Raw genomic sequence first — 24,975 nt, forward strand, 5'->3', positions numbered from 1 at the left:
TATTTCTGAGAAGAAAATGTCTGCGTAATCCACATATCTTTATTCAGTCAAGCAGTGGCAGGAGATGACTTTCAACAGATCGCCTACAACTAGGCCTATACCTGAAAGTGCACGCACCTCAAACTGTGATAGGGACATCAGCGCGCTAAATGAAACAATTTTGACAGGTACGTTTTTACTGAATCTACATTTTCGAAATGTATGCCTATTCGATGCTAACACTTTAACCTACTAGACTAGGCTACTTTACATATTTCCATTCCTTTTTGCGACGTTCAATGTGTTTCCATCGCATTTTCAACTCTATGGATTGTTTTTTCACAAAATCTGTTGCGCTAAATAAGAAATGTGAAGAAATGTGCATGTGCGCTCTAGCCAACAGCTGGTAGATACAGTACGGGCAGGCTGATCTACATTAAGACATTATTATGGATAAGAGCGAGAATATTTTATATTTGTCAAAGTAGTCAAGCATCGATTATCATGTCACCAGAATCAGAACCTCGATGTTTAGGCTATTGGAAAGGAGCATCAAGATCACCGTGTACTTTCAACACCCTGTGAAGTTCATTATAAATTATTTAATCTGTAGCTTAATAAACTGCATGGTTTCCCAAGTCGTAGTGGGAGGACCACACAACATATCATAGCGTGACTCAAATTTCACTTCAATATTTGCGCATAAAGGCGTTTCTGCCGCCATTTGTTGCATAATGAATTTTACGGATCGTAAAAGATCTCACCATTTCGAACGAACAAATGATCAGACTGCATGTATAAAATTGTACGGAAACTTCTTGTTTCCAACACAGCTGCAGCCGTCATGTTTAAACTATATATGGGATGACTTTACTCGCATAAAAACTGGATGGAAACGTGGTTATTGAGGCGATATTGAACAAAGATCTTTCTCTCCTGTCACACTGTAAGGTATGACTTATTTTTCCCTTTTTAACTTGATTAACATTTGATCAACTAAATATGACCAGTTATTAAAAAATTGAAAACGACACTTGTTACAATAAGATGAAATTGCATGTTTTGTTCCATTATGCCTTCATGCCGTCATGAGTATTACGGTAATATATTGCTATACCCGCGCTAGTGTGTGTGTGTAGATAGGCCTACATTCAAGTGTTATATTGGGTGCGTACACAATGTCTTCTAGTCCACTATACAAACTAGATTTGTTATTTGTAATAGACTACTACACAGCTGTCATTTGAATCGTAATGTAACTTTTCATAGCATGTATGTCATTTCACATACTATCATTCCCTGTAAAAGATTATGACCCCTTTCCATTAGAAGTGACAACACCAGTGACAGTTTATTTCTGAGAAGGAAATGTCTGTGTAATCCACAGATCTTTATTCAGTCAAGCTGTTAGAATATAATAGCAAATTAATTGAACAGAGTGGGCACATGCAGGTAAAACAGTATTTAGGCTAAGCTCTAACTAAGCACTTAAGTAAGTGGCCTTGAGCCAGAACGCTCATAGGTATGGGCACCAGTCTGTTTATCTATCATGCCACTCCTTGCCACTCCTGTCACGCTAAACATCTTATGCATATGACAAGGAGTACAAGGAGTGGAATGTTAGCTACATCCTGTTTCTGTATATATGAAGAAAAAAACGGAATGTCAAACCAATATCAAATCATGTGAAACAAGTGTAACATAGTAGCCTTAGGAAGTAAATATTATTATTATTATTATTATTATTATTATTATTATTATTATTATTATTATATATTTTTAAACACAAGTAGTTGAATACTGGAATGTAGGCCTATTTGGAAATACACTTAAAGTATTAGCATGTATTTGAAAATAGACAAATTGTCTGTTTTGGTATTTGAAAGAATGTATTTGAAAATATTTTCAAGTAGAAGGCCATTATAGGAAGTTATTTGAAAATACTTTCAAATACTTCCAATAGAAGTAGTGGTTTAGAGCCACATTATTTGAAAATACTCAAATGCATAGAAAATAAGTATTTCAATAACAAATAATAAAATACACATGTATTTGAACCCAGGTCTGAAACACGACTGACTAGTGTCTTATTGGTCCGATCTGCCCTTTAGTCACATCGATCTGTGTCTGACTGTGTCCGTGATGCGCTGCCTCGTTCAGAAGAAAACATGCCTTGTCATTTTATCTGCACTGCTACTGTACGTCCTCCTCCACTACTGGACTGGAAGGGCCACCACCACTGTTGATGTGGGACCAGGTCAGAGCTACAAGGCACAGAAGGTTCTGAATGATAGGCTGCAAGATGTCCCGAATAGTTCTGACAATATCCCATATGTCCTGAAGGAAAGTGTGGCAGGGTGAGTTAATATGGACAAATGGTATTCCTGAATCCCTGCAGTACATTTAAACATTTAAGAGACGCATCCAATGCAAAAAACAAAAACCAGATATCTCTAGTTAAAACTGATGGATTTTGATGGGGATTTTTTAAATTATATAACTTAGTTACTTAGTTAATCGATTATAGGTGGTTAATATATAGTTGCAATCCCATTTCAATTCGGTCAATTCAAAGCAAACTGAAATTCCAGGTCCAATTACAATTTTCCTCATTGCTTTTAAAATGTTGAACTACTTCCTGATTCGACTCAATCAAATGAACCTGCATGGTTTCCATTGCACTAATAGTGCTTATTTTGTTGCACACTCTTGCCACCTGTCCACAACTTGTCCCTTGCTCTCTTCATTCATCTCCTTCAGGCATCTGGCACTGAATGGGTGTGTGTGTGTGGCAGATAGGAAGCCTGCCATAGACCTGCCCTTTGCTCAAGTGCTGTTCCCCCGTGTCTGGACCCAGGATGACTTCCACACAGCCTTCCAGGAGAAAGAGCTAGCCCAGGTGAAGAGTCACAGGCAGCAGGAGTACAACAGCTTCCAGCAGAGGTAACTGTACAGTACAATGAAGTGTTGTGCTGTGCTTTGCAGTGCTATATACAGGGTTCATTTGTAAAAGAGACCTAGGTCTCAACATGTCTTCCTGTTAAAATAAAATAAAAATAAAAAAGTACATTACACCATCATACTTTAGCTTGCGCTTATTTCTAGTCTGTCTAATTCTCCATGTTGGCTGCAGGTACCAGAGTCCCGCAGACCTCCTTGTTATAGCAGAAGCCAACAGTCCCCTGCAGTACCCTACCCAGGGGGTGGAGGTTCGCCCTCTCAAGACTATCGTTATCCCTGGTAGGACTAAACAAAGTAGTTATTCCACTGAAAAGATTTACACTCTGGGCAGAAGGGATTTTTGCAGCTTTGTTGTAAATATCACCTTTGCCCCAACCATAACCGTAGAACAGTTAAAAACAAAACTAACCTGACCTTATTACTGAAGATGAAATTCTCTTATCTTTTTTAAGGGTTGGGTCTGAAAGAAAAGCATAGACAACTTCATACAGTAAGTTTATCTCCATTTATAATACTACATTGAACAAAAATATAAAAGCAACATGCAACCATTTCAAACAGAATAGAAAACCAGTCAGTATCTGGTCTGACCACCATTTGCCTCATGCAGCGCGACACATCTCCATTGCATAGAGTTGATTAGGCTGTTGATTGTGGCCTGTGGAATGTTGTCCGACTTGTCTTAAAAGGCTGTGCGAAGTTGCTGGATATTGGCGGGAACTGGAACATGCTGTTGTGCATCCCAAACATGCTCAATGGGTGACATCATATGTTATGTGAATTATTTAACAAACTATTTCAGTGTCTCTGTGCGTCTCCCAAAATCAAGAAACGGACAGAGTCCCGGTCTGCATAGTCAGAGATTTATTCATTGAGAATTCTGCCATCACAATTTCAGAGTCCATCTTTTATACTCACACGTCATACAAAATCCCTCCCCTCTTAAGGCGGGCTGTAGTTTTCCACTTTAAAACTGCTCTCCTGACCATCAGTACACAGAACACACACACACACACACACACATACATACACACACACATGCATACACACACACATACATACACACACACACATATGCATTCCTTAGTTATCGCCGTCCTCACAATATCCTGCATACTCCATAAAAAGCCTAACTGTTTTCTCTCCTCCCTAAATTGGGGAGGCCCCTTTATCTTGGTTTCTCAGTTGTCTGTAGACAGTTCTCCTTGTCCTTTGTTGTCTGGTCTAACTCTTACTCACATTTGCTAAATAGTAGCTCAATGTCATAGTCTTTACTGGTCCTACACTCACACATTCCTAACACATTTCACACAGTTTCAGGGTGTAAGAATTAGTCATTAATAATTAATCTATCATCATGTTGGGTGAGTATGCAGGCAATGGAAGAACTGGGACATTTTCTGAAACATGAGGTAATGGCGGTGGATGAATGGCACGACAATGTGCCTCAGGATCTTATCACGGTATCTCTGTGCATTCAAATTGATATCGATAAAATGCTAATTTGAAAGAGAAGACTTTTGTGCATATGGAACATTTCTGGGATCTTTTATTTCAGCTTGGGACCAACACTTTACATGTTGCGTTTCGATTTTTTGTTCAGTATACATGTGTTGTAGTGGCAGGTAGTCTAGCAGTTAGATTGTCTGGCCAGTAACCCGAAAGGTCGTTGTCTATGTGCCCTTGAGCAAGGCACTTAAACTGTAAATCGCTCTGGATAAGAGTGCCTGCTAAATGACTAAAATGTTAAATCTTGAATCATGTTTAACATAAATTATATCTACAGTCATTATGTGGCCATTGTTTGAAGTTATTTGAATTGAATAGAATCCTCCCTCTCATCTCCTATAGGTGACTCTTACTGCTACCCTGGGGACATTTGATGTGTCAGCCACCGTAGACGGGGTCTCAGTTAGAGGGACAGGAGAGATGAGAACATGACTCTGTCCAGTAGACACCTCTCCACTCTGAACAGACAACTACAGTTTGTCACCCTACACCAACACCCGGTTCCACCCCAGGACTGCTGACACAGGTGGGTCAGCCCCCTCTGTGTGTGTCTAGTCCTGAGTTCTGATACCGCATTACAGGGTTTTGAAAATCAACTTTTTAGTGCCTGCAACTGTACAGGATCTGTATGCCAAGTCTGTTTACAATACTATACAATACAATGCAACTTTACTGTCATTTAGTTACAGCGAAAAAAGGAAAATATGTCTTCTACGCTGTTCTCAATCCCCCAAGTCTTCATTATCATTCCTTGCCACTCCCTGTCACGCTAAACACTGAGTAGTATATGGATTCAAATATTAGCTGAACCTTTACAGGATTTCAGGCTACTCTATGCCCACCTGCCTGGGAATTTTTACTTCAGTACATCAATACAGAGATCTTTATAAACGTGTCACGCCCAGGAGAGGCACACAACTAGTCTACACTATAATCTACACTATAAATCACAGTCCGTGTTTAGGCAAGAGAACATGCCGCACCTGGAGAAAAAGCATTGGGTACTGGAATTTGACATTCCATGTTACAGATTACAACTTGTTTGCTGAACGAGACTTGGACTCTGGAGAGCAATTCTAAGTTAATTTAGCTGTTTGTGAAAAGAGATGTTAGCACAGAGGCAGACTGTTTTTGTTTAGTTTTATGGTAGTTTTAATATTTAATGAAATTAACTATACTGTACTGTGATATACACAAGATATTAGAGTGATGAAATGTGTTTCTCTGTTCTATTCCAGTGCAATTTGAGACTGATGGACACCAGTCAGTTTTTACCATAAAGGTTGGACATGCTGTTATTCCTAAACTCTATCACTCAGCTTCCACTGGAGGTATGCATGTTGTTTATTTGGAATTTGACCACTGTACAGATCCGAGGACCTAAATGTTGCAATGTTGTTAAAGGCCCCGTGAAGTCAAAATGCAGTTTTTCCTGTGTTTTATATGAAATTGTTTAACAGCGGATGAAACTAACACTGTAAAAGTGTGAACAAATTTGCTCAGTGTTATTTCCTGATAGTTTCTGGTTGAAAATGCAATCTACACAAGACCTTCTAGGAGTTTTGGCTTTCCATGGTGACATCACCATGCAGTAAATTGGTTAAAGAGTTCCAAACCTCTCTGACAATAACAGCTAGTGTTCAGTTTTCCCCTCCCCACTCAGACCACTCACAGAAAGTCCTAGCTAAAATCTTGCTAAAAAAGCTATTTTGGCCCATTCCACCCAAAAACTATATTTTGGTATTTGTTTCATTAGTCCATTGTTGACATAGTCCCAATTTTTTTTGCTTGTCAGCAATCAATAACTTTCAAAATACAGAAATCATCACTTAATGATGCATTTGGCATCATATGGGGGATGATTTCTGTATTGGAAGGTCACTGAAGTTAAGTATAAGTATGAATATTAATATTTGGGTACGAATACGCCTTTCCTTTTTCCTCAGAATACAACATAAGCTCACTTGTCACCATAGCTACCAAGACATTTCTGCGTTATGACAAACTGCAGGATCTGATTGACAGCATACGGCAGTTCTACCCCACAGTCTCCATAGTTATAGCAGATGACAACGAGCACCCCCAGCCAGTGACGGGTCCACACATTGAACAGTACATTATGCCGTTTGGGAAGGTAAGAAAGCTTAATTTTGGTAAGTCAAGTGTTGCTCCTGTTTCATCACAGTCTTCTTCAGTCCTGGTCTTGGGGGACCCACAAGTTGTGCTTTTGTTCCAGCCCAGTATTTAATTTACTTGTGATTCCCTCCTGATACTCTGAGGGTCTCCATGTCCAGGATTTAAGATCACCTTGGCTATCAAACATTCGGCTATCGCCAAATTGTTAATTAAGTATTTGTCCTGTCTGTCCACCTCCATGCAGGGTTGGTTTGCAGGGAGGAATCTGGCTGTCTCCCAGGTGACTACCAAGTACGTGCTGTGGGTGGACGATGACTTCCTCTTCACCTCCAACACCAGGCTGGAGAAGATGGTGGAGGTCCTGGAGAAGACCACCCTGGACATGGTGTGTGTGTGTGTGTAGTGTGTGTGTGTGTGTGTGTGTGTGTGTGTGTGTGTGTGTGTGCGCACAGACCTGGACCTGGTGAGTGATGAGGGCGAGGCCTCTCTGAGAGGAACGATTAGAATGAGGTAGAATCGGTTTAGAATCATAGTAGAACCTGGGGTGGAATTGAGGGAGGACGCATGGGAACTGAGTTCTCAAAGTGAAAGTCATATTGACATGTACAGTGAGGAAAAAAGTATTTGATCCCCTGCTGATTTTGTACATTTGCCCACTGACAAAGAAATGATCAGTCTATAATTTTAATGGTAGGTTTATTTGAACAGTGAGAGACAGAAAAACAACAAAAAAATCCAGAAAAACGCATGTCAAAAATGTTATAAATTGATTTGCATTTTAATGAGGGAAATAAGTATTTGACCCCCTCTCAATCAGAAAGATTTCTGGCTCCCAGGTGTCTTTTATACAGGTAACGAGCTGAGATTAGGAGCACACTCTTAAAGGGAGTGCTCCTAATCTCATCTTGTTACCTGTATAAAAGAACACCTGTCCACAGAAGCAATCAATCAATCAGATTCCAAACTCTCCACCATGGCCAAGACCAAAGAGCTCTCCAAGGATGTCAGGGACAAGATTGTAGACCTACACAAGGCTGGAATGGGCTACAAGACCATCGCCAAGCAGCTTGGTGAGAAGGTGACAACAGTTGGTGCGATTATTCGCAAATGGAAGAAACACAAAAAGACCTGTCAATCTCCCTCGGCCTGGGGCTCCATGCAAGTTCTCACCTCGTGGAGTTGCAATGATCATGAGAACGGTGAGGAATCAGCCCAGAACTACACGGAGGATCTTGTCAATGATCTCAAGGCAGCTGGGACCATAGTCACCAAGATAACAATTGGTAACACACTACGCCGTGAAGGACTGAAATCCTGCAGCGCCCGCAAGTGTTGTGGTCAGATGAGACCAAAATCGAGCTCTTTGGCATCAACTCAACTCGCCGTGTTTGGAGGAGGAGGAATGCTGCCTATGACCCCAAGAACACCATCCCCACCGTCAAACATGGAGGAGGAAACATTATGCTTTGGGGTGTTTTTCTGCTAAGGGAACAGGACAACTTCACCGCATCAAAGGGACGATGGACGGGGCCTATACCATCAAATCTTGGGTGAGAACCACCTTCCCTCAGCCAGGGCATTGAAAATGGGTCATGGGTGGGTATTCCAGCATGACAATGACCCAAAACACACGGCCAAGGCAACAAAGGAGTGGCTCAAGAAGAAGCACATTAAGGTCCTGGAGTGGCCTAGCCAGTCTCCAGACCTTAATCCCATAGAACATCTGTGGTGGGAGCTGAAGGTTCGAGTTGCCAAACATTAGGCTCGAAACCTTAATGACTTGGAGAAGATCTGCAAAGAGGAGTGGGACAATATCCCTCCTGAGATGTGTGCAAACCTGGTGGCCAACTACAAGAAACGTCTGACCTCTGTGATTGCCAACAAGGGTTTTGCCACCAAGTACTAAGTCATGTTTTGCAGAGGGGTCAAATATTTATTTCCCTCATTAAAATGCAAATCAATTTATAACATTTTTGACATGCGTTTTTCTGGATTTTTGTTGTTGTTATTCTGTCTCTCACTGTTCAAATAAACCTACCATTAAAATTATAGACTGATCATGTCTTTGTCAGTGGGCAAATGTACAAAATCAGCAGGGGATCAAATACTTTTTTCCCTCACTGTATATACCTTATTTACATAAGTATTCAGACCCTTTGCTATGAGACTCAAAATTGAGCTCAGGTGCATCCTGTTCCATTGATCATCCTTGAGATGTTTCTACAACTTGATTGGAGTCCACCTGTGGTAAATTCAATTGACTGGACATGATTCGGAAAGGCACACATCTGTCTATATAAGCTCCCACAGTTGACCAAGCCATGAGGTCGAACAAATTGTTCGTATTTGTGAGGAGGCACAAATCTGGGGAAGGGTACCACATGTTTTTGCAGCATTGAAGGTCACCAAGAACACAATGCCCTCCATCATTCTTAAATGGACACCAATACTCTTGCGGCCGGCCAAACTGAGCAATCGGGGAGAAGGGCCTTGGTCAGGCAGGTGAACAAGAACCCGATGGTCACTCTGACAGAGCTCTAGAGTTCCTCTGTGGAGATGGGAGAACCTTCCAGAAGGACAACCATCTCTGCAGCACTCCACCAATCAGGCATTTATGGTAGAGTGGCCAGACAGAAGCCACTTCTCATTAAAAGGCACATGACAGCCCGCTTGGAGTTTGCTAAAAGGCACCTAAAGACTCTCAGACCATGAAAAAAAGATGATCTTGTCTGATGAAACCAAGATTGAACTCTTTGGTCTGAATGCTAAGCGTCACATCTGGAGGAAACCTGGCACCATCCCTACGGTGAAGCATGCTGTGGGGATATTTTTCAGTGGCAGGGGGATTAGTCAGGATCGAGGCAAAGATGAACGGAGCAAAGTACAGAGAGATCCTTGATGAAAACCTGCTCCAGAGCGTTCAAGGACCTCAGACTCTGGCGAAGGTTCACCATCCAACAGGACAACGACCCTAAGCACACAGCCAAGACAACACAGGAGTGGCTTTGGGACAAGTCTCTGAATGTCCTTGAGTGGCCCAGCCAGAGCCGGACTTGAACCTGATGGAACATTTCTGGAGAGACTTGAAAATAGTTGTGCAGCAACGCTTCCCATCCAACCTGACAGAGCTTGAGAGGATCTGCAGAGAGGAATGGGAGAAACTCCCCAAATCAAAATATATTTTTAGATTTTAGATTCTTCAAAGTAGCCACCCTTTGCCTTCATGACAGCTTTGCACACTCTTGGCATTCTCTCAACCAGCTTCATGAGGAATGCTTTTCCAACAGTCTTGAAGGAGTTCCCACATACAGTGGGGAGAACAAGTATTTGGTACACTGCTGATTTTGCAGCTTTTCCTACTTACAAAGCATGTAGAGGTCTGTCATTTTTATCATAGGTACACTTCAACTGTGAGAGACGGAATCTAAAACAAAACTCCAGAAAATCACATTGTATGTTTTTTAAGTAATTCATTTGCATTTTATTGCATGACATAAGTAACCAGTAAGAATCCCAGCTCTCACAGACCTGTTCGTTTTTCTTTAAGAAGCCCTCCTGTTCTCCACTCATTACCTGTATTAACTGCACCTGTTTGAACTCGTTACCTGTATAAAAGACACCTGTCCACACACTCAATCAAACAGACTCCAACCTCTCCACAATGGCCAAGACCAGAGAGCTGTGTAAGGACATCAGGGATAAAATTGTAGCCCTGCACAAGGCTGGGATGGGCTACAGGACAATAGGCAAGCAGATTGGTGAGAAGGCAACAACTGTTGGCGCAATTATTAGAAAATGGAAGAAGTTCAAGATGACGGTCAATCACCCTCGGTCTGGGGCTCCATGCAAGATCTCACCTCGTGGGGCATCAATGATCATGAGGAAGGTGAGGGATCAGCCCAGAACTACACGGCAGGACCTGGTCAATGACCTGAAGAGATCTGGGACCACAGTCTCAAAGAAAACTATTAGTAACACACTATGCCGTCATGGATTAAAATCCTGCAGTGCACGCAAGGTCCCCCTGCTCAAGCCAGCGCATGTCCAAGCCCGTCTGAAGTTTGCCAATGACCATCTGGATGATCCAGAGGAGGAATGGGAGAAGGTCATGTGGTCTGATGAGACAAAAATAGAGCTTTTTTGGTCTAAACTCCACTCGCCGTGTTTGGAGGAAGAAGAAGGATGAGTACAACCCCAAGAACACCATCCCAACCGTGAAGCATGGAGGTGGAAACATCATTCTTTGGGGATGCTTTTCTGCAAAGGGGACAGGACGACTGCACCGTATTGAGGGGAGGATGGATGGGGCCATGTATCGCGAGATCTTGGCCAACAACCTCCTTCCCTCAGTAAGAGCATTGAAGATGGGTCGTGGCTGGGTCTTCCAGCATGACAACGACCCAAAACACACAGCCAGGGCAACTAAGGAGTGGCTCCGTAAGAAGCATCTCAAGGTCCTGGAGTGGCCTAGCCAGTCTCCAGACCTGAACCCAATAGAACATCTTTGGAGGAGCTGAAAGTCCGTATTGCCCAGCGACAGCCCCAAAACCTGAAGGATCTGGAGAAGGTCTGTATGGAGGAGTGGGCCAAAATCCCTGCTGCAGTGTGTGCAAACCTGGTCAAGACCTACAGGAAACGTATGATCTCTGTAATTGCAAACAAAGGTTTCTGTACCAAATATTAATTCTGCTTTTCTGATGTATCAAATACTTATGTCATGCAATAAAATGCAAATTAATTACTTAAAAATCATACAATGTGATTTTCTGGATTACAGACAGTCTACATGCTTTGTAAGTAGGAAAACCTGCAAAATCGGCAGTGTATCAAATACTTGTTCTCCCCACTGTATGCTGAGCACTTGTTGGCTGCTTTTCCTTCACTCTGCGGTCCAACTCATCCCAAACCATCTCAATTGGGTTGAGGTCAAGTGATTGTGGAGGCAGTGGCGGCTCCTGAAAAAAATTCTCAGGGGGCAATTTTTCTGATGATTTAGGTGACCTAACACATTTAAAAAAAGATATGTCCAGCAACAACATGAAGACAGGGGCAGCATATAAGTCAATACTGATATACACATTACTTGCTTCAAAAAGGCCTCATGGTTGAATTGGAAATATGTGCACCTGAGCATAATTCACAACAAGCAAGCAGGAGCTTTTGATAGAGGCTACTGAAAACATTGATGCAAGTTATTGGTAATAAGACATTTTTATAGACTTCCATATTCTGCCCTCTTGTATAGATTTGTGAAAATGAACAGTGATAGACATTTTGCCTGAAAACAGAATTTGAAAATAATTTCTAGAAAAGGTAAACACAGCTATCTGTATGGCTTTGTAAAAATGAACAACCATATTCTGGCCAATTGTATAGATTTGTAAATATGATGATGTCTCCTTTCATGCATACATTTTCAAATAAAGCTCTGCTTTGAGAAAGATCGAATGATATTGTTTAATCTTACCTTATGGCCTGCACACTGCTTGTGAAGCTGTCGAGGCACGTTTGATGAAGACAGCATCGATGTCCTTCTTCTGTAGCTTCTGGTACAGAATGTCGAGCGTGGGGCATGATTTTGTGAAAAAAGCCCCAGGAAAAAAATAAAATCTTCTTGCTATCTATGTACCTCAGCACAAGCACCAGCTGTGTCTGTGTAGAAACGTCCGTGGTCTCGTCAGCTTGGATAGCTACGAAGTTCGCCGACTTCACCTCCTCCACAATATGTTCCCTCATGACCGCTAGCATACACTCCAGTAGCTCGTTTTGAATGGTCTTTGATGTGCCCTTGAAAACTTTAGCATTTTTAAGATGGTCATCAAACACCTCATCTAATTGTGCCACAAAGTTGACAAGTCCAAGAAAAATACCAGGGTTGGTGGAGCCCTCAGTTTCATCTTTGCCTCGCAAAGCTAACTCAAACACTCCAAAACTTCACACACTGGATTAGCCGGCTGAGGATGTGGATGTGGTTCTTGCTAACCTCATCGTTGTGGCGGCGGACAGCTAGCCTGTATCCCTCATCCAGTTGAGTGGCAATGTTCACTCTCCCCAAAGCAGACAATCTCAAACAGCTATCCATGTGGGTCTTTGACAGCTCATGTTTCTTAATCTTTTCTGAAAGATGGTGCATGTCCGTTACACCAGTCGCTGTCCAAGCGGTGCTGTCTGCCGTGCCGCCTTCAGGGTGAAAGAGTAAGCAGGGGTAGCAGAAGACTGCATTAGCTACATCGCAGCCTGCTAGCCAGGTTTTCGTTCGTACCAATTTTTGGAAAATCCTCGGGTGTAGGACTTTCCCCCTTTAGTAGAAACCTGTTGAATTATTAAATTTGGTCTGGGAGGTCCTAATTGTTTCGTTGCCAATTTATCTTGATTTGTTCGCCGACAAAAATGAACTTCTTTCAAAGAGACAATCGAGTTGCACTGAACGCTAGCCATCTTCACAGTAGTACGTGAATTGATTGACGCTGCTACCCGCTCTTTTCTTAGTTATGTTCATGGTTATGTTACGTATGACGAAAGCGCGTAAGTGCAAGCCCTCCCGGAACCCATAGAGATTGTATTGAAAGCTCTGATATTTGAAAAAAAAAGATTTTACATGAGAGTCTGAGAGACTTCTGGGGCGATTTTCAACCTGACTGAAATCGCCCCAAAACGGGCGAGGGCCATTTGAAGCTACGACTTTAGCCTGATTGGACATTTAGTGGCAGATCAGACGTCTAGATTAGAACACTGAAAACTACTGTTGCCGTGATATAATTGATTAGAAAAAAATCCCTTCCTTTTCCCGTTTGGCAGTGCGTGCCCATATCGCCTAATGAACACACCGCCCTGTGTGGAGGATAGGTCATCTGATGCAGCACTCCCTCACTCTCCTTCTTGGTTAAATAGCCCTTACACAGCCTGGAGGTGTGTTTGGGTCATTGTCCTGTTGAAAAACAAATGATAGTGGGACTAAGCGCAAACCAGATGGGATGGCGTATCGCTGCAGAATGCTGTGGTAGCCATGCTGGTTCAACTTCTTTGCGTCTCACAAAGACATGGCAGTTGGAACCAAAAATCTCAAATTTGGACTCCTCAGACCAAAGGACAGATTTCCACCGGTCTAATGTCCATTGCTTGTGTTTCTTGGCTCAAGCAAGTCTCTTCTTCTTATTGGTGTCCTTTAGTAGTGTTTTCTTTGCAGCAGTTCGACCATGAAGGCCTGATTCACATGGTCTCCTCTGAACAGTTGATTTTGAGATGTATCTGTTACTTGAACTCTATGAAGCATTTATTTGGGCTGCAATCTGAGGTGCAGTTAACTCTAATGAACTTATCCTCTGCAGCAGAGTTAACTCTGGGTCTTCCTTTCCTGTGGCAGTCCTCGCGAGAGCCAGTTTCATCATAGCACTTAATGGTTTTTGCGACTGGACTTGAATAAACTTTCAAAGTTCTTGAAATTTTCTGGATTGACTGACCTTCATGCCTTAAAGTAATGATGGACTGTCGTTTCTCTTTGCTTATTTGAGCTGTTCTTGCCATAATATGGACTTGGTCTTATACCAAATAGAGCTATCTTCTGTATACCCCTCTACCTTGTCACAACACAACTGATTGGCTCAAACGCATTAAGAAGGAAATAAATTCCACAAATTTACTTTTAACAAGGCACACCTGTTATTTGAAATGCATTCCAGGTGACTTCCTCATGAAGCTGGTTGAGAGAATGCCAAGAGTGTGCAAAGCTGTCATCAAGGCAAGGTGGCTACTTTGAATAATCTAAAATCTAAAATATATTTAGATTTGTTTAACACTTTTTTGGTTACTACATGATTCCATATGTGTTATTTTATAGTTTTGATGTCTTCACTATTGTAGAAAATAGTAAAAATAAAGAAAAATCCGGGAATGAGTAGGTGTGTCCAAACTTTTGACTGGTAGTGTATATTATTACATGTAGTCCCTCCCACTCATTTTGTTCCTTTTGTGTCTGTTACCCTAGGTGGGTGGTGCTGTGAGAGAAGCTACAGGCTACACTGCTACTTTCCGCCACACCATCTCAGTGGAGGAAGGGGGTGAGGAGGGGGACTGTATACACATCAAACGGATACCATCATGCCATCCAGGGCTTTCCTAACTGTGTCCTAGCCGACGCTGTTATCAACTTCTTCATGGGGAGGACAGACAAGGTGCAGCAGGTTGGATTCGATCCTCGTCTGAATCACGTGGCTCATCTTGGTGAGTGTCTTTGTCTCATCACTAGAGCCCAGAGGTTTTCCTTATTTGTGATCAAAATATTGCTTTTATTTTAATTATGGTAACACAAACCAAAGGAGCATCAAAAGACCTACATACTTTACTGTAGGTGGATACCCCTCAGGGGTGTGTGCTTTGTCCCCTCCTGTACTCCCTGTTCACCCACGACTGCGTGGTCACGCACAACTCCAACACCATCGTTACATTTGCTGACAACACGACGGTGTTAGGCCTGATCACCGACGACGATGAAACCACCTATAGAGAGGGGAGGTCAGTGAACTGGCAGTGTGGTGCAAGGACAACAACCTCTCCCTCAATGTTAGCAAGACAAAGGAGCTGATTTTGGACTACAGGAAAAGGAGGGCCGAGCACACCCCAATCCACATCGACAGGGCTGTAGTGGAGCGGGTCGAGAGCTTCATGTTCCTCAGTGTCCCCAATACTAATGAATTAACATGGTCCACACACACACCAACACAGTCGTGAAGAAGGCACGACAACACCTCTTCCCCCTCAGGAAGCTGAAAATATTTGGCATGAGCCCTCAGATCATCAAAAGGGGAAGAGGCTCTGTTGAGCCTTCTTCATGACTGCGCGTGTGTGGACCATTTTAAGTTCTTAATGATTTGGACACAGAGGAACTTGAAGCTTATCGACCTGCTCCAATGCAGCCCCGTCGATTGGATCAGCTCCTTGGTCTTATTGACGTTGAGGAAGAGGTTGTTGTTCCGGCCCCATACTGCCAGGTCACTGAACTTCTCCCTGTAGGCTGTCTCATCGTCGCCAGTGAGCAGGCCTACCATAGTCGTGTCATCAGCAAACTTGATGATGGTGTTGGAGTCGTGCGTGGCCACGCAGTCATGGGTGAACAGGGAGTACATCACTGGGATCGAGCTCCCCTGCCATCCAGGACCTCTTTATCAGGCAGTGTCAGAAGAAGGCCCTAAAAATTGTAAAAGCTCCAGACACCCAAGTCATAGACTTTTCTCTCTGCTACCGCACGACAAGCGGTAGCAATGCCCAAGTCTGGAACCAGCAGGACCCTGAACAGGTTCTATCCCCAAGCCATAAAACTACTACAGTGCCTTGCAAAAGTATTCATCCCCTTGGCGTTTTTCCTATTTTGTTGTATTACAGAACCTGTAATTTAAATGATTTTATTTGGATTTCATGTAATGGACATACACAAAATAGTCCAAATTGGTGAAGTGAAATTTAAAAAATAAATAACGGAAAAGTGGTGTGTGCATATGTATTCACCCCCTTTGCTATGAAGCCCCTAAATAAGATATTGTGCAACCAATTACCTTCAGAAGTCACATAATTAGTTAAATAAAGTCCACCTGTGTGCAATCTAAGTGTCACATGATCTGTCACATGATCTCAGTATATATACACCAGTTCTGAAAGGCTCCAGAGTCTGCAACACCACTAAGCAAGGGGCACCACCATGCAAGCGGCACCATGAAGACCAAGGGGCTCTCCAAACAGGTCAGGGACAAAGTTGTGAAGTACAGATCAGGATTGGGTTATAAAAAAAATATCAGAAACTTTGAACATCCCATGGAGCACCATTTAAATCCATTATAAAAAAATTGAAAGAATATGGCACCACAACAAACCTGCCAAGAGGGCCACCCACCAAAACTCACGGACCAGGCAAGGAGGCATTAATCAGAGAGGCAACAAAGAGGCCAAAGATAACCCTGAAGGAGCTGCAAAGCTCAATTTTAATTCCAGGTTGTAAGGCAACAAAATAGGATACTTGTTCCACATTATATTGTGTTACAGCCTGAATTGCGATTTTGTGTCACTGATCTATCCACAATACCCCATAATGTCAAAATGGAATTTGTTTGTAGAACATTTTCTAAATTAATAAAAAAATTAAAAGCTATAATGCAGTGGTGGAAAACGTACCCAATTGTCATGCTTGAGTAAAAGTATAATACCTTAATAGAAAGTTACTCAAGTAAAAGTGAAAGTCAGCCAGTAAAATACTACTTGAGTAAAAGTCTGAAAGTATTTGGTTTTAAATATACTTAAGTATCAAAAGTAAAAGTATAAATCATTAAAAATTCTGTATATTAAGCAAAGCAGACGGCACCATTTTCTTGTTTAAAAAATGTACTGATAGCCAGGGGCACACTCCAACACTCAGACATTATTTACAAAAGATGCATTTGTGTTTAGCGAGTCCACCAGGCCAGTGGCAGTAAGGATGACCACGTGTTCTCTTGATAAGTGGGTGAATTTGACAATTTTCCTGTCCTGCTAAGCATTCAAAATGTAACAAGTAGTTTTAGTTGTAAAGGAAAATGTATGGAGTAAAAAGTACAATATTTTCTTTAGGAATGTAGTAAAGTAAAAGTTGTCAAAAATATAAAAGGTAAAGTACAGATACCCCCAAAAACTACTTAAGTAGTACTTTAAAGTATTTTTACTTAAGTACTTTACACCACTGCTAAAATGTATTGAGTCAATAAGTGATCAACCCCTTTTGTTATGGCAAGTAACAAATAATACGTTTCAGGAGTGAAAATGTGCTTAACAAATCACATAAGTTGCATAACTCAGTTGCCAAAGAGGAAGGAAAACTGCTTGACAGAGTAAAAAGAAGGAAGCCTGTACAGAATACAAATATTTCAAAACATGCATCCTGTTTGCAACATGGCACTAAAGTAATACTGCAAAAACAAATGTGGCAAAGCAATTTAGTTTTTGTTTCACGCCCTAGCCATGAGAGGCCTGTTGTCTTTAGTTGGTTTTGGTCAGGGCATTGAGTTTCTATGTTCTATATTCTGTCACTCGTTGTCTCTGATTGGGGATCATACTTAAGTAGCCTGTGCCTACCTTAGTTGTGGGATCTTGTTTCCGTGTTAGGCTTGTATGTGTATAGCCTGAGGACTTCATGTTACGTTGTTTCTTGTTTTGTTTATGTTTATTGAGTTAAATAAACATGTGCGCTATTCACGCTGCACCTTGGTCTGACCCGTCTCTCAACGTTTGTGACAGAAGATCCCACCACAAAAGGACCAAGCAGCGTGTCCAGAAGGAACAAGCGCCTGGTACTCAACAGGAGGCTACGTTGGTAGATGTCCTCCTCGGTTGGGGGAAAATCACAGAGGAGGAGGCCGTCCGCTACAGTAAGGCAATGAAGGAGGAAGCCCGGGTAGGAGAGGATCAACAGCGACATCAGCGAAGCCGGCCGAAGAGGAAGCCCAAGAAGCAGCCCCAAGAAAATGTTGAGGGGGGCTCACGAGGTGGGACGGCGAGGCAGCAGGAGGCCAGGAAAGGGCTGACTAGTGAGGAGGAGGCCGCTATTTTAGAGGTCCTCCAAGACCTGCGGATCGAGAGAGAGGAGCCCCGACCACTGCACCCGGTGGAGTCCTAAGACCATGGGAACAGGAATGGGAACAGTTTTTACACTGAGGAGTCGGAGGATGGCGGCGGCGGTGAGTTTCTGTTCCCTAACTCGTGGGGGGCTCCCGGAGGAGTCCTCACTGGAGGAGGATTGGGCGTGGAGAGAGAGGGACTGGAACAATCGTACATATCCAGCGCCAGTTCCCAGCCCGGTATGTCCTGTGCCTGCTTCTCGCACCAAGCCAGTAGTGCGTGTTCCCAGTCCGGCGGCCGTACCAGGACAGGAACACGCACCTAAAATCGGAGTCAGCAGGTACAGTCGGTCCGTCCAAATCTTTGGAGGCGTGTCCAGCGGCAGCGAGTAGGATCCAGGCTCTCAGCAGTGCAATGGAGCGCGTGGGGAGTAGTAAACTAAATGCATGCTTTTCAATCGAGCGCTGCTGGCACCGCCCACCCGACTAGAATCACCACTCTCGGCGGGTCTGACCTAGAGTATGTGGACAGCTACAAATACCTAGGTGTCTGGTTAGACTGTAAACTCAACTTCCAGACTCACATAAAGAATCTCCAATCCAAAGTTAAATCTAGAATCGGCTTCCTATTTCGCAACAAAGCCTCCTTCACTCATGCTGCCAAACATGCCCTCGTAAAACTGACTATCCTACCGATCCTTGACTTCGGCGATGTCATTTACAAAATAGCCTCCAACACTCTACTCAGCAAATTGGATGTAGTCTATCACAGTGCCATCGTTTTGTCTCCAAAGCCCCATACACTACCCACCACTGCTTGACCTGTGCGCTCTTGTTGGCTGGTCCTCACTACATGTTCGTCGTCAAACCCACTGGCTCCAGGCCATCTATAAATCACTGCTAGGCAAATCCCCGCCTTATCTTAGCTCATTGGTCACCATAGCAGCACCCACCCGTAGTCTGCGCTCCAGCAGGTATATGTCACTGGTCATTCCCAAAGCCAACACCTCCTTTGGCCGCCATTCCTTCCAGTTCTCTGCTGCCAATGACTGGAGCAGATTGCAAAAATCTCTGAAGCTGGAGACTCTTATCTCCCTCAATAACTTTAAGCATTAGTTGTCAGAGCACCTTACCGATCACTGCACCTGTACACAGCCCATCTGAAATTAGCCCACCCAACTACCTCATCCCTATATTGTTATTTATTTTTGCTCTTTTGCACCCCAGTATCTCTATTTGCACATAATCTCTTGCACATCTAGCATTCCAGTGTTAATACTATTGTAATTATTCTGCACTATAGCCTATTTATTGCCTTACCTCCATAACTTGCTACATTTGCACACACTGTATATATATTTTCTGTTGTATTTCTGACTTTATGTTTTTTACCCCATATGTAACTCTGTGTTGTTTTTATTGCACTACTTTGCTTTATCTTGGCCAGGTCGCAGTTGTAAATGAGAACCTGTTCTCAACTAGCTTACCTGGTTAAATAAAGGTGAAAAAAAAAAAAAAAAAAAAGATTGGAGCGATGGGAGAGAGGTGGCGTTTCTACACCTCCTCCAACCACACAATTCACCCGACCTCCAGCGCCGGTCCCCTGCAGGGAGCACTTTGCGTGTCGGTGCCCAGTCTGGGGCCGTTAACCAGCCCAGCTACAGGGCTGGAATTTTCCTCTGCGTTGGTGCCCAGGCTGGGCACGGCATTTAGTCCTGCTACAGAAATGGGGATGGATACAGGTGCGGAAGTTTGCTTCACTCCGGAGCCAGAGCCATCCGCTCCACCGGTGCCTGATCCAGCTCGGTCAGCGTCTCCACTCTGGAGCCAGAGCAATCCGCTCCACCGGTGCCTGATCCAGCTCTGGTTGGTTGCTCCCACTCCGGAGCCAGGCAGTCTGCTCCACCGGGGTCCAGTCCTGCTTCGGTCAGCGTCTCCCTCGGAGCCAGAGCAGTCCGCTCCACCGGGGTCCAGTCCAGCTCCGGTCAGCTGCTCCACTCCGGGCCAGAGAAGTCCAGTTCGGTGGCGGCCCGTAACAGCTCCTGCGCACCAAACCAGTGGTGCGCGTATCCCAGTCGGTGCGGCCCATGCCAGCTCCTCGCACCAAACCAGTGGTGTGTGATCCAGTCGGCAGCCTGTGCCGCTCTCGCACCAAGTCGCTGGTGCGTGTATCCAGTCCAGTACGGCCCGTACCTGCTCCCCGCACCAAACCAGTGGTGTGTGTCGCCAGCCTGGTACGCCCCGTATCTGCTCCCTGCACCAAACCAGTGGTGCGTGTATCCAGTCTGGTAAGCCCCGTGCCTGCTCCCCGCACCAAACCTGTGGTGCGTGTATCCGTCGGTGCGGCCGTACCTGCTCCCGCACCAAACCAGTGGTGCGTGTCGCTAGCCGGTGCGCCCCGTGCCTACTCCGCGCACCAGACCAGTAGTGCGTGTTCCCAGTCCGGCTCAGCCCGTGCCTGCTACTCGCACCAAACCAGTGGTGCGTGTTTCCAGTCCGGCCCGGCTATTCTGCTCTCGCACAAGACCTGTGGTGCATGTTCCCAGTCGGCCCGGCCCGTACCTGCTCCTCGCACCAACTGTAGTGCGGGTCTCCAGTCCGGCCCGGCCATTCCTGCTCCTCGTACCAGACCTGTAGTGCGTGTCCCCAGTCCGGCCCGGCCCGTTCCTGCTCCTCGCACCAGACCTGTGGTGCGTGTCTCCCAGTCCGGCCCGGCCCGTTCCTGCTCCTTGCACCAGACCAGTTGTGCGTGTCCCCAGTCCGGACCGGCCTGTTCCACCGGTGCATGGTCCAGCAGCGGTCAGCTGCTCCACTCCAGAGCCAGAGCAGTCCGCTCCACCGGTGCCCAGTCCAGCTCCGGTCGGCGGCTCCACTCTGGAGTCAGAGCAGTCCGCTCCACCGGGGTCCAGTTCAGCTCCGGTCAGCGGCTCCACTCCGGAGTCAGAGCAGTCCGCTCCACCGGGGTCCAGTTCAGCTCCGGTCAGCGGCTCCACTCCAGACCCAGAAGTCTCCAGGTTTGGGGTCTCCCCCACCAGGGTCCAGACAGGGTTGGCGCATCGTGGGGTTGATTGCCGATCCAGGTCCAGGCGTCAGCACCTCTCCAGGTTCGGGGGTCTCCCCACACCAGGGTCCAGACAGGGCTTGGTGCATCGTGGGAGGAAGGAGAGGGGAAGCATCGCGCGAGGTCCAGACCAGACCAGGGCGCACGCGGGAGGCAGAGAGGAAGGGGTCGTCACGGCGGGCCGGATCCACCTCCATGGCTGAAAGTCCACTCGGACCCTCCCCTAATGAGTCAGGTTGGTGCGGCCGGAGCGCGCACCTTTGGGAGGGGGTACTGTCACGCCCTGGCCGTGAGAGGTCTGTTGTCTTTAGTTGGTTTGGTCAGGCGTGAGTTTCTATGTTCTATATTCTATGTTTACGTTCTAGTTAGTCTATTTCTATGTTTCAGTTCTAGGTTGTGTGTCTATATTTGGCCGGGTGTGATTCCCAATCAGAGACAGCTGTCGCTCGTTGTCTCTGATTGGGGATCCCTTAAGTAGCCTGTTTGCCTACCTTAGTTGTGGGATCTTGTTTCCGTGTTAGACTTGTATGTGTATAGCCTGAGGACTTCACGTTACGTTGTTTATTGTTTTGTTTATGTTTATTGAGTTAAATAAACATGTACGCTTTCACGCTGCTTGGTCTGACCCGTCTCTCAGCGTTTGTGACATTTTGTCCTGAATACAAAGTATTATGTTTTGGCAACTCCAATACAGCACATTACTGAGTTCCATATTTTCCAAGTATAGTGGTGGCTGCATCATGTTATGGGTATGCTTGTAATCGTTAAGGACTGGGGGGTTTTTCAGGATAAAAATGAAACTGGATGGAGCTAAGCACAGGCAAAATCCTAGAGGAAAACCAGGTTCAGTCTGCTTTCCAACAGACACTGGGAGATGAATTCACCTTTCAGCAGGACAATGAACTAAAACACAAGGCCAAATCTACACTGAAGTTTCTTACCAAATAGACAGTGAATATTCCTGAGTGGCGAGTTACAGTTTTTACTTAAATCTTCTTGAGAATCTATGGCAAGACCGGAAAATGGTTATCTAGCAATTACCAATTTCACAGAGCTTGATGAATTTTGAAAATAATAATGGGAAAATGTTGCTCAATCCAGGTGTGGGAAAGCTCTTAGAGAATTACCCAGAAAGACTCACAGCTGTAATCGCTGCCAAAGTGATTCTGAAATGTGTTGACTCTGGGAAATTAAATCATTATCTAATTATATATTTATTTATATATCTATTTTTTTTAACAAATGTAAAAAAATTTTGAAATTGTGTTATTTACATTGGATAAAAGTAGAGACTCAAAGCTAGAAAATGGTACAGTATATCATACACTACAGTTGAGGAACAATGGGAAAGTAATTCTGCTTTGAAAGTTGATAAACTTGTAACATCACTTTTGAGAAATGGCCTTTGAATGTTTTGGTAAACCTACCGGAGACCTCTTCTTTGTCTATACCCATTCAGCATCATTCACCTCTTAAGCTTTAGCCCCACCCATCTCATTAAGGGGTTGATCTGGGCGTTCTGTCCTAACAACAGCAGTCAAGCACCCAAGCTAACTGGCTAACGTTGGCTAGCTACAAATGAGAGGCAGCTCTCTCTGATTATTTTACTCGTCCTTGCAGAGCTGGTTAGGTTGTTTTTATGTTATCCAGAGCGTTGGTGACTGCAACTCTGCTGCTGGCAACAATTTACGCTTTTTGCCAACGTTTACTGACACCGTCCATATTCAGCGGGTGTTGAGCGTTAAGTAAGGTCGTCAGTTATTCTGCACTCTGGCACATTCAGATGAGAGTGCTCTGAAATCGGAGTAGATAGCCAGAGCGAAATTACCAGCGGCGTTTATCAACAGTTGTCGCAGTGACATCATTAACATTCTATTGAAATGGTTGCTTGCATAGCTAGAGTCTATTGTTAAGACATGTAGCTAGCTAGCTAGCTAGCTAAACAATGAACAAAATCCCAATGCATGGCGTTACTACCCTGCATGAATCTGCAGGTAGCTAACCAACCAGGTTCAATGTTAGCTAGCTAACATTAGGCTATAACTAGCAAAGCAAATGGCTCTGAGATACGAATAATATTACTACACAGATCCTTACATGTAACGTTAGCTAGCAAGCCCAGCCAGCTAGCGTTAGCTAGCTACTAACAGTACACTTTAACTTGAAATGAAAAATACTTTCTTACAAAATTAGAAACATGTAATATCTGAAAATTTTGCTAGACTATCTTACCAGTATACATGGATGGACGCTTCTCCCTCTCTCCCAGATGCCATGGTTGCCCTTAGTTTGAAGATGTAATCCGGAGACAGGTGTTTTCTCCATCTCCTTAGCTATCATAATTCCACTGATTTCAAAACTCTGTCGTCCAGAAAGTGGAGAGCAACACTTATGGAGTTCTACTACGCAATATATTTGTTAAAAAGCCTTAGACAGGATTAACTACACATACTGACCAGCTCAAATAGACAGAAGCGTGCTACATGGCAGACCAATCCAAAGTCCTCTCTCGGCATGTCCAGTCCACTCATTATCTTAGCCAATCATGGCTAGCGGGAAGGTTGCTGTCTTTTTCTGTGGCTAAACCAACTATGCTCATAATTTAACAATTTTATTTGTATTTACAGATGGCATACAAGTTTGTTATTAAGGCACATGAAAGTTACACATGTTCAGAAGGCACTTAATGCATTTTGATTTTTTTTTAAAGTTTACGTTCAAATGGCTCTCCTGTGAAGTAGAGGCGTTCGGCGTGCGCTAGTTTCCTGAGCGAGTCACAAATGTTTCTTCCACTTTGACATTACAGAGTATTTTTGTGTAGATCTTTGACCAAAAAAAATTACAATTACTGTAAATAAATTTTTTTCCCACTTTGTAACACAACAAAATGTGGAAAAAGTCAAGGGTTGTGAATACTTTCTGAAGGCACTGCTACTGTTTATTATCTATCCTGTTGCCTAGTAAACTTTACCCCTACCAATATGTACATATCTACTTCAATTACCTCGTACCCCCCTCGTACTTGGTACTGGTGCCCCATGTACAGTATATTGTTACTCAGTGTTCTTTTCTGCATTGTTGGGAATTTCGCTTTTAGTCTACACCTGTTGTTCTGAAGCATGTGACAAATACAATTTGATTTGATTTAATAAGTCACATCCTTCTAGACTGAGAACATAAGTTGTGGCTGATGTCACTGAAAGTCTGCAACAAGAAAACAAGACATTCCTTTTGTGATCTAATTTTAAAAAGCTTTTATTGCATCCTCATAGAGTTCTTCATCGACGGGCTGGGGATCCTCCACATCGGTTCCTGTGATGACATCATCGTAAACCATGCATCTAAGATCAAGTTGCCATGGGGCAAGTCGGACAGTGAGAAGGCCTACGCCAGGTTCCGCTACTCCTCGTGGATGCTGCCCAAATCAGAAATGCCCTTTTTTTGCTTCAAGAACAGATTCAAATGCATGTCTAGTAATTGAAACAGGCTCAGCGAACTATCACTTGAAGTTTTAAAACTGGTAGCACAAGAAAAAATGTTGCACTGAGCAGCCATTTTTTAGTCATCACCAACATCACCATATGGGGCACGGGGGCACGTTCCCCCCTCGGATTGGTCCTGTTAAAAAAAAAAGAATACTTTTTTGTACGTAATTTTTGTTGTTGTTGTTTCTCTGTAATACTACTAGCCACCTAGCAATTTTATGAAGTTGGATTTAGCTAACGCAGATAGGTTCCCAATCTCCCAACCTCA

At 43.9% G+C, this 24,975-nt stretch overlaps 1 pseudogene; it reads left to right on the top strand.

Annotated features, from left to right (window-relative positions):
- Positions 1-593: 593 nt before the first annotated feature.
- Positions 594-24,703, top strand: LOC123481824 (annotated as a pseudogene).
- Positions 24,704-24,975: the final 272 nt, after the last annotated feature.

This window comes from Coregonus clupeaformis, chromosome 24, assembly GCF_020615455.1.
Source record: "Coregonus clupeaformis isolate EN_2021a chromosome 24, ASM2061545v1, whole genome shotgun sequence".
NCBI classification, from domain to species: Eukaryota; Metazoa; Chordata; class Actinopteri; order Salmoniformes; family Salmonidae; genus Coregonus; species Coregonus clupeaformis.